The sequence below is a fragment of the Monodon monoceros genome, unplaced genomic scaffold, assembly GCF_005190385.1.
Source record: "Monodon monoceros isolate NGI ecotype Baffin Bay Population unplaced genomic scaffold, NGI_Narwhal_1 Super_Scaffold_21, whole genome shotgun sequence".
In the NCBI taxonomy this organism is placed as follows: domain Eukaryota; kingdom Metazoa; phylum Chordata; class Mammalia; order Artiodactyla; family Monodontidae; genus Monodon; species Monodon monoceros.
The window spans coordinates 75,325,059-75,338,490 of NW_021703778.1; the positions used below are offsets into that span (position 1 = coordinate 75,325,059).

General features: G+C 52.6%; 1 protein-coding gene across 1 annotated transcript in view; it reads right to left on the reverse strand.

The window, feature by feature from the left end:
- The window catches only part of HCN4 (hyperpolarization activated cyclic nucleotide gated potassium channel 4), a 41,521-nt gene that overhangs the window by 15,686 nt on the left and 12,403 nt on the right, over nt 1-13,432 (reverse strand).

Consider the following 13,432-nt stretch of genomic DNA (forward strand, 5'->3'; position numbering starts at 1 on the left):
CCCATGCCCCAGTGAGAGGCTGAAAAGCAAACTAAATAATGACATCCAGAGAGAGGCAAGAGGCTGTTTTAGCAGCAGAAGTAATTCACCCCGCACCACCCCAGGCTCAGGCCAGGATGCTCCATCCTCCCTGAGGGTCAACTGTGGCCTGAGACAGGATGGCAGGCAGACATGCCACAGACCGTGACCAGAGAACAGGGGAGGTCCAGACACATAGCAGGAGCCTGGGATGCTGGAGGCATGGGATCCAGTCCTAGCTCTGTCACTGACAGGCAGGTGCCCTCCCCACTCTGGGCCTCAGTTTCCCCACTGTGCAATGAGGGGTGGGGCCTCCACACTCGGTCCTGTAATTCTGATCTGGCCTTCTCCCACACTGGCTCTCGGGGGGCCTCCCTATAGTCAGAAAATGTCTGACTATCTCTCTCCCCCAGAGGTTTACTTCTAAACACAGCAGTAGGGAAGGTCAGTGATACCTTCAAATGCAGGCAGTGTTTTTCTTTTTTTTAAAATATATTTCAACAATTTTATTTTATTTTTTTCCAGCAAATAATTTATATTTAGCAAAGTAGATATTTTTGATGTTCAAGTACACATTTAAATAAATACTGATTGAATAATCAATATATTAATCACAATAAAATATTGCAAATATTTTCTCATTTTTTCTTAAAAAGTTTCCTTTAAACATTATTTGGTAGAATAATTATTTCAGTTACCAAAGTTTCTGTGATAAAATGTTTAAAACATTTTTATCGGAGTATAGTTGATTTACAATGTTGTGTTAGTTTCAGGTGTACAGCTAAGTGACAGGCAGTGTTAACGGGGGGATTTCAGGCACCAGTGAGGTACCACTCAATGCAACAGAATGAGACCAGTGGGGGCTTCCAGCATCACTTCTTCTAAGGCCTCAAAGCAACTGCTAATATTTCCTGGGGAGGTGGGGAGGGACCCTCAGGGTGAAGCCTCTGAGAGGTTAAGCAGTATGAGGAGGTAAAAGCCAACTCACAGGTCTCCTATCTGGCCCAGCAGGGGCCCCTCTGGAGTATGCAGGTAGCACAGGTAGGCAGAGACCCTATGTCTAGAAGGCATGACCAGGGACCCTGCCCAAGAACCAGCCACCCCAGGGCTGGCCCTAAAACTGAAAACTTGCACTGCAGAGCTGTTTCTCTCTGCTAGTAATTTAGACAGTTACACAATGACAGATAAATGTATTATGCTGGGAAGAAATAAGCCTGTCTTCTCCCAAGAGAAATAACCTTTCAGCCATCTTTAACGCTCTACTGCAGGGAAGCCAGGGGGAAGGGAGTGGGAGACAAAAAGATAAGCTTTCCTCGAGTCTTCAGTGGGTCCCACCGCAAAACCAAAGTGCCCCGGCCTGAAGAGTTCCAAGTTTGAAAAGAATTACTTCACAGCAAATTGCTTTCTTTGTCAGACTCAGAATGGCGCTCTGAGTCAAGGAGAGGGCAGGGCCTGCTTCAGTGAAGGTGGGCGAGAGAGTTGTCCCACATCACACAGCTCAGGGAAGTGTGGCTTCCGGAAAGGCAGCTTCCGGCAGCTCCTCTGAAAGCCAAGTTCTTCAGGGCATCAAGACGGGACTTCAAGTCACAGCCTCACTGGGCTAAGGCTTTTCACTCTAAGTCTGGTGCCAAGAGGTCAACTTTAGCTCCTTCCCTGCCCCACAGCCCGCCACCCCTTCGTCAGCCCTACTCCCCCCGTGCCATCTGGGAGAACCCACCCCAGCCTTCACACCCACTACACGGAACACAGCACATCCTGCTAATGACTTCTGGGCCCTGGGAGAATGGTTTCAGCTTCTATGCTGCTCTCAAGCTGTGTACACTCTCCACTCAGCCTCATGCACACCATTCAAAGACAGCTGCAGACACTCATTAGATGCCATACACAGGTATCCTCATTCACACACGCAGTGTGCAAACACCCCTATGTACACATGGCCATCGTTCCTTTTATTTAATCTCTTGGGAAAAACAAAACAAAAAAATTGTGACATAGAGAGGCCACTGAGAGCCTTGTGGCCTCTGTACATAAAGCTAATAATACACCCAGACTGGGAGAGTTTCTAAAATTAACAGAGCGGGTGCAAGGCAGCTTGGAATGCTGACTCGGGCAGGCCTGCTACTCCAGCGGGTTTCTACACTCTCCCAAGCTCTAGTTCCCTCAATTACAGACCAAATTTGAGACAGTAATTAACAGGAGCATGTTTTCATTTAGTGGTCTTCATAAAACCAAATTACATGAGGCAAAAACACCCATTTCCCTGCATTCTGGTTAGCTGTTTCAATCATGAGTTTCCAGATGCTAAGGAATATTTGCTGGTGCCTGATCTGGGCTGGGGTCAGATCACTGGAGCACTTCCTCCCACACACCACTGTCCTGGAGCCTCAAGGAGATACTCAAAACGCAGCGTAACATGGTGGGAAGAAAGCAGCACAGGCTCTCAGGCCAACCCACCTGAACTGGATTCCTGGTTCCATCATTTGCTAGCAAGTTGCTTAATCTCTCCAAGCCTCAGTCTGCTCATCTGCTCACCTAACTAGTGGAACTGTTATAAGAACAAAATGAAGTGATATTTGTAAAATGCTCTGACCTATGCCTAGCCCATAGTTTTAAATGAGTAAATAAGTAATTCAAGTCAAAAAATTCACAGGAAAGAGGTGAGGGAGGTAGATGAAATCTTCCAGGGAAGAGCCAAAGCAAAGCATCTACAGGGGGTGGGTGGACGGGAGCTTAATAATGGTTCCAGAACAGCCAGGGGTGGAATTAAGGGCCCACAATATTCCCTGGATAATTGGACGGCAGAACCTATTTACCTCAGCATAGAGATGCCCTGATCTCAGGGAGCTCATGGTCCAAGGCTTAGCCAGGAGACAGAAGACAAGTTGGGCAATGATGTAAGAAACCATCCCAGGCAGCAGCCCAGGCATCTGAAAAGGTGGGCTCCTGGTGGCCTAGAAGGATGAGGTCATAAAGTGCTCCTGGAGGAGGTAACAGAAGTTGGGCTTTGGGAGCTGACCTTGGCCTTGTACACTATGCTTCCTTACTCTTTGCCAGACGGTTGCACAGATTTCTGAAAGCTGGGCCGGCAGAGAGCAATAAATGGTGTTCAGCACCACGGACAGCTCCCGGCGTGCCTGCCGGCCCTAGGGTCCTGGCCCAGCCAGGGGAAGTAGCAACAGCCTCCCCACTGCATCCGCAGCTCTCTGACCCCTCTTCTCCCTCAGTCCCAGTGATCAGAAGCATCTCAAGTGATTCCTTAATGTCCCTGCACATTTTCAATGGGGGGCTCCTTGGTGACTGAAAAGGCTCTATTCAAAAAGACCCCAAGGGGCTTCCCTGGTGACGCAGTGGTTGAGAGTCCGCCTGCCGATGCAGGGGACGCGTGTTCGTGCCCCAGTCCGGGAAGATCCCACATGCCGCGGAGCGGCTGGGCCAGCGAGCCATGGCCGCCGAGCCTGCGCGTCCGGAGCCTGTGCTCCACAACGGGAGAGGCCACAACAGTGAGAGGCCCGCGTACCGCAAAAAAAAAAACAAAAAAAGACCCCAAAACACTCACATGTATCAAGCACTGACTTGGTGCTTTCAATGCATTACTTCATTCATTCCTCACACCAGCACTAAGGTGGCTGCTATTATCTGTATTTTACAGGTGATGACACCGAGGTTCAGAGAGAAGTATCTGCCCAAGACCACGCCGCTGGTAAGGAGCAGACCCCTAATTCAGACAGGTCTGTGGAACTCCAGAGTCTGACCTCTTGGGATTTTAGGCACCTCAGTGGGATGCGGGGAGGTGGACAAGCCTTTCTGGCACGTTTGCGTTACACTGTGGAGGTAGCCTACCACAGCAGGTACAGCCCCTGCCCCAGAGACAAGAGAGAAGAGAAGGGTGCAAAGAGGTTTCAAGGGGACTTATCTTCCTGATGCCAGGCCTTCTAAGGTACTTTATGGGTGGGGAAGCTAACACACCTTTCAAGTATTAAAAGCACCCCAGTCATCAGCTGTACCCATCCTGCAGAAAGGAAAACTAAGGTCCACCAGGAGGGAATAGTTAACATTTCCAAAGCCTCAACCTGGAGGCCCAATGCTCCCCTGGCCCCCACTACCCCTAGAATCATTCATGAATAAATCCCACAATGCAGGCTACGCATCCATAGTGGCAGGTGGCAGACCCTGGCGGGGAAGCAATGGATGGCCAGACTCGGGCATGCTGGAGTTGGCACAGCCCTGAATTAGAGGCCTTGGTTTCCCGAAAGCCAGATGACCCTCCCCATCCCAGTGTTCTCTAAGCTGAGAGGAAGTCCTAGCCAGCAAGACACCAGCTGGGCTCTGGAAGCCCCTGTCCCTGGACCCCAGGTCTGTTCTCCCTCAATTCTGGACCTTACTTTCTAACTGGACCAACAGGTCCATCTAGGCAGGTGATGGCCTCTCAGCAGGAGGGAGTGGCCTGTGGGCCAGCTTTGGAGGAGCGGGGTGCCCACGGGCAGAAGGAAGGGGGTGGCAAAAAGCCCAACAGCCCATTACACAGATACCTGGAACATTTCATGGTCTGAGTGGAAGGTTATGGCCTCAAGGGAGCTGAGGGAAGAGAAGATAGAAGGCTCCTGATCCTGAACTCGGAGACTCAAGGGCCAGACCAGACCTGGAGGCTGAAGAGGATGTGAAGGGTGATAAAACGGAGGCAGAAGTGGAAGTCCCGGGCTTCCCTGGTAGCGCAGTGGTTGAGAGTCCGCTTGCCGATGCAGGGGATGGGGGTTTGTGCCCTGGTCCGGGAGGATCCCACATGCCGCGGAGCGGCTGGGCCCGTGAGCCATGGCCGCTGAGCCTGTGCGTCCGGAGCCTGTGCTCCGCAACGGGAGAGTCCGCAACAATGAGAGGTCCGCGTACCGCAAAAAAAATTTTTAAAAAAAAGAAGTGGAAGTCCCGGAATAGGGATGACCTCCTTTAGTTTCCTCTTGTCCACACCTGCCCATGCTTGCCTCTGAGCACATATACTCTCTCTCACACACACATGAACACATTTTTGTACACACACTCTCACCTACGCACCCCTGTTAAATTTTGTCTTTGTACACGCATCCATTTTCACACAGGCATACTTTCTTGCACACCCACTTGCATACGTTTTGACGCAAATGATATCCACTGGGAATCCTGTCAGCTGTAAGAAAGAGAATGTCTGGTTTTTGCCCATTAAGATCTTTTCCATCCTTCAACATTCACCTGAAGTGCCACCTCTTCTGGGCCTCCCCAACCTCTCACTGATGGAGCCACAGCCCAGCCTGAGCCCTGGCTCTGGATCTCCTAGAAAACTGTGGATTCCTTGAGGGCAGGAGCCTTGTCCCAGACACGCCCGTGTCCCTGCAGTGCTGGCGGCAGGATGGGGGGGGGGTTCCCCGTGCTTTCTCCTGGGTGAGCAGCACACCCACGGCCCCATCTTATACCCTTCCCTCTGTGCAGACGGCTCCCACTCAGACCGCTCCTAGCACCAGACTGCATTCCCACCTGCCACCTGGAGGGCCTGCTGGCCCCTCCACCCAACAAGTCCAAGGCTGAGCTCAGCATCTTTCTCCTCAAAGCTGAATGGCACAGTCAGCATTTCAATCACCTGGGCTGGAAGCCTCACAGCATCCTCAGCTTCTTTCTCTTCCCTCCCACCCACCCTGCAGGCCAAGCAGTGGCCACGTCTTGTCTGGCCTCTTCAACGACAGCTTCTGAATCGGTCCCCAACCGCTCTGTCCTAGATCAGTTCCTCACTACTCCTCACCTGGACCCTTGTCCCTGCCGCCCACCTGGTCTCGGCCTCCTCCCTCTTTCCCTCCAAGCCACATGCTCTCTGGGTTATCTGGCCAAATAGCATTACGATTATGTCACTCCATGCTTGAACCCCCCCTTTGGGAGACTCCCACTGACTACAGAAGAAGGTTCGAGTTCCTTGGTCTGGCACCCCCTGACCCCACTTCCCTCTTCTCCCTTCCACTTCCTTCACAGGAGTCAACTGGACACTTTTGGCCCCATCTCCATCCACCTCCTGGTTCCTCCTCCTGAGAACCACCCCTACCTCTTGAACCCCCATCTTTTGAAATCCCTTCTCTCATCCAAAGCCCAGTTCAATTGCCTCCTTCTCCATGAGCTTCGCCTAACTGTGCAGTGTGTCTATGTTAGCAGTCGTCACGTCCTGCCCCTTTCATCAGGTACCACCGAACTCTCCTTCTAGCCCCTCAACAAAGAAGCCAGGAGTCTTTTGTGTCTGAGAAATGGACGGGAGCTGGGAGCTTCACCCTCCATTTCAGGCCCAGCATAGATAACTGCCCAAGCTGCTCATGAAGACGATGAGAATGAAGGAGGACAGCCATCAACATCTGTTGGGCACTTACTATTTGCCAGGCACTCACCTGAGTCCCTTATATAGACGATCTCATTTAATTCTCATAAAAACCCTGTGAAGGGCTTCCCTGGTGGCACGGTGGTTGGGGGTCCGCCTGCCGATGCAGGGGACGCGGGTTCGTGCCCCGGTACCGGAGGATCCCACATGCTGCGGAGCGGCTGGGCCTGTGAGCCATGGCCGCTGGGCCTGCGCATCCGGAGCCTGTGCTCCGCAACGGGAGAGGCCACAGCAGTGAGAGGCCCGCGTACCGCAAAAACAACAACAACAAAAAAACCCTATGAAGTAAATACTATGATTATGCCCATTTTGCAGTTGAGGAGACTGAGGCACAAGAAGTAGAGAAATTTGCTGTATATGGTGGATCAGGAATTCAAACCCAAACAGCCTGACTCCAGAGTCCCACTTCTAACCACTCTATACAAATATAAACCTGGTTGGTAGTATTTTCTCTCTCCCAAACCCTGTGCCGACTCCTACTGCACCCCTCCCTCCCAAACCTGTCTCCTGTGCTCTCTTCCACGGCATCTTCATCCCCACCTTCTTCACTCCCTAACCCGTCTGCTTTTTCCCTTGAGCAAACCTTAGTTGTGTCACTCTCCCAAACCCCAGAGGGTGGAGTGAGCACCCTCCCCGCTCCACACCGATGCCCCTTCCTGTCTGTGGTAGGAATGTCTACGAGATCCTCTGAGCATCCTGTCATTTGCTGCCCATCTTTCCAGCATCCATCTGCCACCCTTGGGGACCCTGGTGATGCTGGCACCTGGTTTACAACCTTCTGTTCCACTCCGAATCCTGCCATCATCATGGGTGACTTCTACTCCTTCTCAGCAGCCCAACAATAAACACCCAGCCTCCCAGTGGCTTGAAGTCCTGCCTCTAGTGTCTTCACTCCAGTCCATTCCAAGAGCACACCCTGGATCGGGTCACTATCTCCAGTTGGTCCATCTCTAATCTCAATGCTCTCTCTCACCCCAACCTCCTTTCCTTCCAGCTCTTTTATCCAATCATGCTAAGTCTCTTCTTTAGTGTCCCAGGAGCCTGAAGTTGGCTGACCCTCTAATTCTCCCATGAGAACCCTCCTGCCTCCTCCCGTCACCCCCAGGCATAATGGTCCTGCTCATCAACCTCTCTCGCCCCGTCCTTCCGGCACCCACTTCACCAGATCACAGTCCTAGCTCAGGACCACCATCAGCTCTTTTCCTGTTTACATGCGGGGCTGTGCAGAAAACCTCAGACCTCAGACCAGTCCTACTATATACCAAGTGCCTTAGCTCCTTGTGCCTCTATTTCCTCATCAAGATTTCCATGCTCAGCTGGGCCCTCACCTCTACCAGCCCATCCTCCAGGAGACCCTAACGACCTTTCCCACCCATTTCCCACAGCAGCTTTTCCAAGTTATCTCCTCTCTCCTCAGAGCTCTGAAACTACCACTTCCCCTCTCCCTCCCAGCAGATAACACCACTTCTACTTCACAGAGAAAACAGAAGCCCCCAGAATGTCCCCGTCCTCTTCCCGCCACCAGACTACTCCCTTGCTTGTCTCCTCCTCACCATTTTTCCCTTCCCCAGTCACAAGGGGGTCAGTGACTCTTCCACCTGCCCTCTTGACACTGTTCCCTTTTTCCTCCCCAGGAAGCTTAATCTACAGGTTATCCTCCCTCTCGCCCATATCTTCAATCTCCCTCTCTACACATCCTTTTCCATCAGCTTTTAAGCTCTCTACACTTAAAAAAATAAAATCTCTCCTGAATCCCTACTGTCTTATCTCTTCTCCCCTCAGAACCAAGCTTCCTGAAAGACGTGTCGCCATCCCCACTCTCTCACTTCCACGTCCGTCCCCAACACGCCTCTCAACCCCCCCAGCAACACTGCCGATGCACACGTCCTGCTGCAAAATCCCACGGACGCTTTCTGGTCTGTTTCCGTCTTGACCCTCTGCATCATCTGACGCCCTGTGCCATATCTGCTGAGACACCTCACTCTGCTCTTTGTTCTGCCTCTCCTTTCCCTCCCGTTGCAGGAGCTCCTCTTCCCCTGCATGACCTTTAAATGTTTTTGTTCCTTTGGGCCCCCGCCTCCTCTCCCTCCTTACTCTCTCCCTGGGTGACCTCACCAACTCCCAAGGCTTCATTATTCCACTGGCTTCCAGACCAGACCTCTCCCTTGAGCCCCATAGCCATGTGTTCACTTGCTGACTACACAGCTACACCTCGATGTCCCAAGGGAACGTCACTCTTGACATAGCCAGATATAACTTAGCAGCTTCCCCCATAGGCTTGTGCTTCCAGCATGTGATACCGCCAGCCATTCAGATGCTTAGTCTAGAGACCTGGGGGTTATCCTCGACTCTCCCATCTCGCTTACCTTCCAACACTCAGTCATGTGGGATGCGGCACGGCTCATCAACTCACCACCTGGCTTACTTCAGCAGCTTCCTAACTGGGCTTCTGCCTCTCCCAGGACCCCACAGACTTCAGGGTCCAGGGTAGGGTCCACAACCTCTCCACGCTTTGCCAAGCCCAAAGTCCTTCCACACTCCCAGCTAAAATCCAAGTTCCTCACTGTCATTCCTGGGCACTTCCTGATCTGGACTCAGCCTCCTCTCTTGCCTTGATTCTCGCCATGCCTCCCCTGTGTGAGATGCTCTGCTCCACACACACTCAGCAGCTTTCAATGCCCCAGACACACCGCACTTCCCTTCTCCTCTGGGCTTTCCTACATACTGTCATCTGCCTGGAGCTCTCCTCCCCCCCAACTGCTCACCCCAGGCCACTTGGTTCAGAGGAGCCGTCACTTCTCCTGGGAGGCCATCTTTGTCTCCTAGGAAATCTGGCCAGGGGCCCCTTGTTTGTGCTGCCCTAACATAGTGTTTATCACACTATGATGGAATTGCACGTTTGTCTATCTTGTGGCCACTTGACTCTCTGAACTTGGCACAGTGCTTTTTATGAGGTAGGTCCAAAAAAGGTCCAAAAAACATGGGAATGGGTGGAAATATGGGAATGGGTGGAAGCGTGAATAAATGAATGACTGAATGAATCCCTTGGGAGCCAAAGGCTGAGTGGCAGGAGGCCCAGGAGAAGCTACACAAAATGGACAGCCCTCTGACACCCCAGCTCCTTCCCAAAAGGCTTTCACAGGCCTCCGATGATCAGGGAGGAATTTATCCCATCTGAACAACAAAGGCACGAAGACTCCCAGCAACATCCACTAGCAAATGGCCCCCACCTGGTGAAGATGACGGTGGGAAAGCCACAGAGGAGGAAGGAGGAGTTGGAAGGGGGCGGGCGGGAGGAGGTAGATGAACAAGAGACAGGCCAGGAGAAACATGGGGTTGGGGTTCTGACACAGTGGGATGACAGGGGGCTGGTGGGGGGACACTGAGGCTACAGACGTCAACAGAGGCCATGACTGTATTTCCAGCCTGACCAGCACAGGCCCACGGTGACACAACACACTAAGCCCCCTCTGTTACAGGCATGCCCCCTCTCTGGGGACTTTGAGGATTCTCCCTTCTCTCCAATAGGCTTGGCCCAGAGATCCAGGAGGTGGGGGGGGGGGGAGGGGAGGGCAAGAGGAGGCAGCTCCACTTCTCCCCTAGAATCTCCCGACATCGTCCCCACCTTGTGGACCCAGGATGAGTCTCATCTCCCCAAACCTGCTGTGTGCTCCCCAAGAGCAGAAATGACTTCCTTTTCCAAGATGTAAACGCAGAGCTGGGCCCGGAGGGGGAGGAGTGGGGGTCCTCAGCAAAATTGTCTTACTGTTAAATAAATGGGTGGATTAAAGGCTGCTGGGGGGAGGGGTGGTGGAGACTGGCAAAAATAAAAATAAAATATACTAAAATGTTAACACTGATATTTCTACGTAGTGGGATTACGGGTGATTTTTGTTTTCTCCATTACACCTTAATGTTCTAAACTCCCCATAATGGGCAAATATTACCTTTTAATCAGAAAAATAAATCCACCAGTAACCACCGACCAGTGCCCCATGCTGTAAAGAGTCTTCTAACGTGTGTCAGGGGAGAGACACACACGGGTCCCCGGGGAACTCCCAGGCGGCCCGGGTAGACAAAGGTGCTGTCCGACGCGAGGGCAGGAAGAGCAGATTTCGCGGAGGCGCTTAAGGAGGTGGAGACAGAGGGAGGCCATTTGAAGGGCAGGTGTAATAGGCAAAGGAGACCACGTGCCTGCCCACAAAACCCACGTGGGAACGCACACACGTGGGCCACCTTCCTTGCCTTCCCTCCCTCACAATCAATAAAGCTGCTGGGAAGCGTCTACCCGCCCCTCCCCGCCCCTGCGCGTCCAGGCTCTCCTTCATCTTTCTCGGAGGCAGCGCTGCGGCCCCGCCCCCTCCCCACGCTCCACCCACCCGAGGGGGCGGGGCGCAGGAGTCTGGCATTTTAGCCTCCCCGCCCCCTCACGCTGGAAAGCGCTGCCTTCCACCGCCCTCCGCTCGCGCCTCTGAGGGGTATGAACGCCCACCCTCCCCTCACTGCTCCTCCCCGACCCTGGCGTCTCCCCCCTACAGCAGATGAATGGCTGTCTGCCTCCCACCCCCGCCTGGCCAGTAGGGCTCTATTTTTAACCCACCTCAAAAATCTCTGACTCAGAATCACAGTGCTCCCAGGTAGCTGCTCCCTCGGCCGCCTGAAGCGGCCTCCCAAACAGATTCAGAGCCAAGGGCATCTAGCTAGCGCTGGGTTTATGGGTGGGTGGTTGGGATTCTGGCGTATCTTTAGGTTCTCACTTTTCTATAAGGATGACCTATTACCGGAACAACAAAATTTGGTTTTGTTTCTGTTTTTGAAGACCCAAACAAAATGACCCTTTACCCCTGCCTCTTCCCTGGACAGTCACCGTCCTGGGCTGAGGCCCTAGTCCCTCAACGTGAGGGCTAGTCTCGGCCATTCCCCAAGGAAAAGGTGAGCTGTGTGAGAGCTGGAACTGCCAGAATCTTGCCTGCCCCTTCTGTGATCTTTCAGCCAGGTAGCACAGTGCTTCTTCAAACTTTAATCTGCACACGAATCACCGGGGGATCTTAACCAAGATGCAGACTCGGATCCTCTGGGTGTGGGGTGAGGGCTGACACCTGTATTGCTAGCAGGCTCCCAGGTGATGCTGAGGCTGCTGGTCCAGGGACCACACTTGGAGAAGCTAAGCTGTAGCAGACAGTACAGTGGTTAAGCACTCTAGCGTTTGAACACCTGGCTGTGTGGCCTTGAACAAATCACTTAACCTCTCTGAAATCTGTTTTTTTCACTTCCCATTTTCTTTTATTTATACGAAACAATTGTTTTAAATATAATTTAAAAACCCCTCCAAGCACTGGTGTCTGTCTCTGGTTTCCACCACCACTTCCCCCCACACACCCCCTCATGGACACAGCTTGAGGGTACTTGGAGGGGCAGGGAAATGTCTGGGGGTTGTGACGTAACGAAGGCATTGTCCTGGAAACAGACACAATGATGGGTCCCTGTTTCAACCTGGGCAAAGGAGGCGATAATGAAACCCTCTAACACAAAAAGTTACGACAGGGATGGCAGGAAAAACAAAAACAAAAAAAGGGAAGGAAAAATAAGACCAAAAATAAAACTCAAAAACCTTCAATATGAAGGCAGCAGATGGGGGAGGGGCACTTACAAGGGAAAACCGAGTTCGGTGGAGACAGCAGCATCCAAGTCCTATGATGTTGTCACTGGGCCATGATGCCCCTTCCCGCCTCCCGAGCTCGCAGGCTAGTCCCCCCTTCTCTTTGGTCTGCAGAACCACCGCCCTTCAAGGTGAGGAGTGGCACCTGGGGGCTCTAATTGGGGATCAGAGGGAGGCCGTGGGGATTGTGCCCAACCACCCGGGGATGCTGGCAGAATCTGCGCACTTCTTTTCCTCAAGTCACACCCAATCCCGAGGGAAGGGCTCCCACATCCTCAGTTTGGGGTTCCCTGCCTGGGGAGCGTGTGATTTCTACAATCCCATATGGCAGAGTCTCCAAACCCCTTCTCTCCAAATGGCCAGCTCCCCACCCCCATGGTTCAAAGTGCAACCCAGTGGGGCGCAGGGATGGGAGCCTTCAATCTGTCTTCTCATGTACAAAACGAGTACATTAATCCCACCCCACAGGATTCTGAGAGAATTCAGTGAGATAATAATATGCTACACAATGCAAATACTCAGTACGTACTGGCTGTTAGCATCATTATTATTATTCCTGTAACCACTAAGATGCAGGCCCTGGTCTGAGGACTGTGGGGATCCAGAAGTGTGTGGACTGGTCCCACGTCAAGGAGCCCTCGGTCTTGGGGGGTGGGGGGCAGCATGGCTTGTTGGGCACAAAAGCCCCAAAGAGGAGGGGGCCTGAGAGTGCCCACTGGTCAGGAAGGTTGGCGTTGTGGTTGCAGGAAGGAGGTCCCTGCTACACAGCAGAAGGAAGCTAGGCCAGGGGCCTGAGTGTCTTGGGTTCTACCCGACTCAGTCTCTTAACTTGCTGTGTGCCCTTGAACAATGCCCTGGCTCTCACAATCCCCGTCTCAGTGTCCCCACTGGTACAATGAGAGGATGGAGCCAGACAATCTCTAAAGACACGCCGATTCCATGGATCTCTGCAGTGCAGAGGCTAAAGAGGCCAGCCAAGGGCAGCTGGCCAGATGGAAAGCTGGCTGAGAGAAGAGTGCATATCTCAGAAAACCAAAACACCCCCTCCCCCAACCCAATACTGATCTGAAGAAAAGATGGGGCCATCTTGAATGCCAGACTGAGTAGTCAGGACTCTTCTGGGGACATGGGGATCCACGAAGGCTGCGGAGGAAGAGCTCCCCAGGGAAAGGACCGTTAACTACACCTTCTCAATGGCACAGCTGAGCACAGGCCTGGCCATAAGGAACACCAAGACGTCAACACATTGATTCTCCCATGGTCTTAGACCTCCTCTGCAGACCCTAAATCTGTGCACTCACAGAGACACACTAGCATAAGAGTGCGCACACACACACACACACACACACACACACACACACACACACACACAC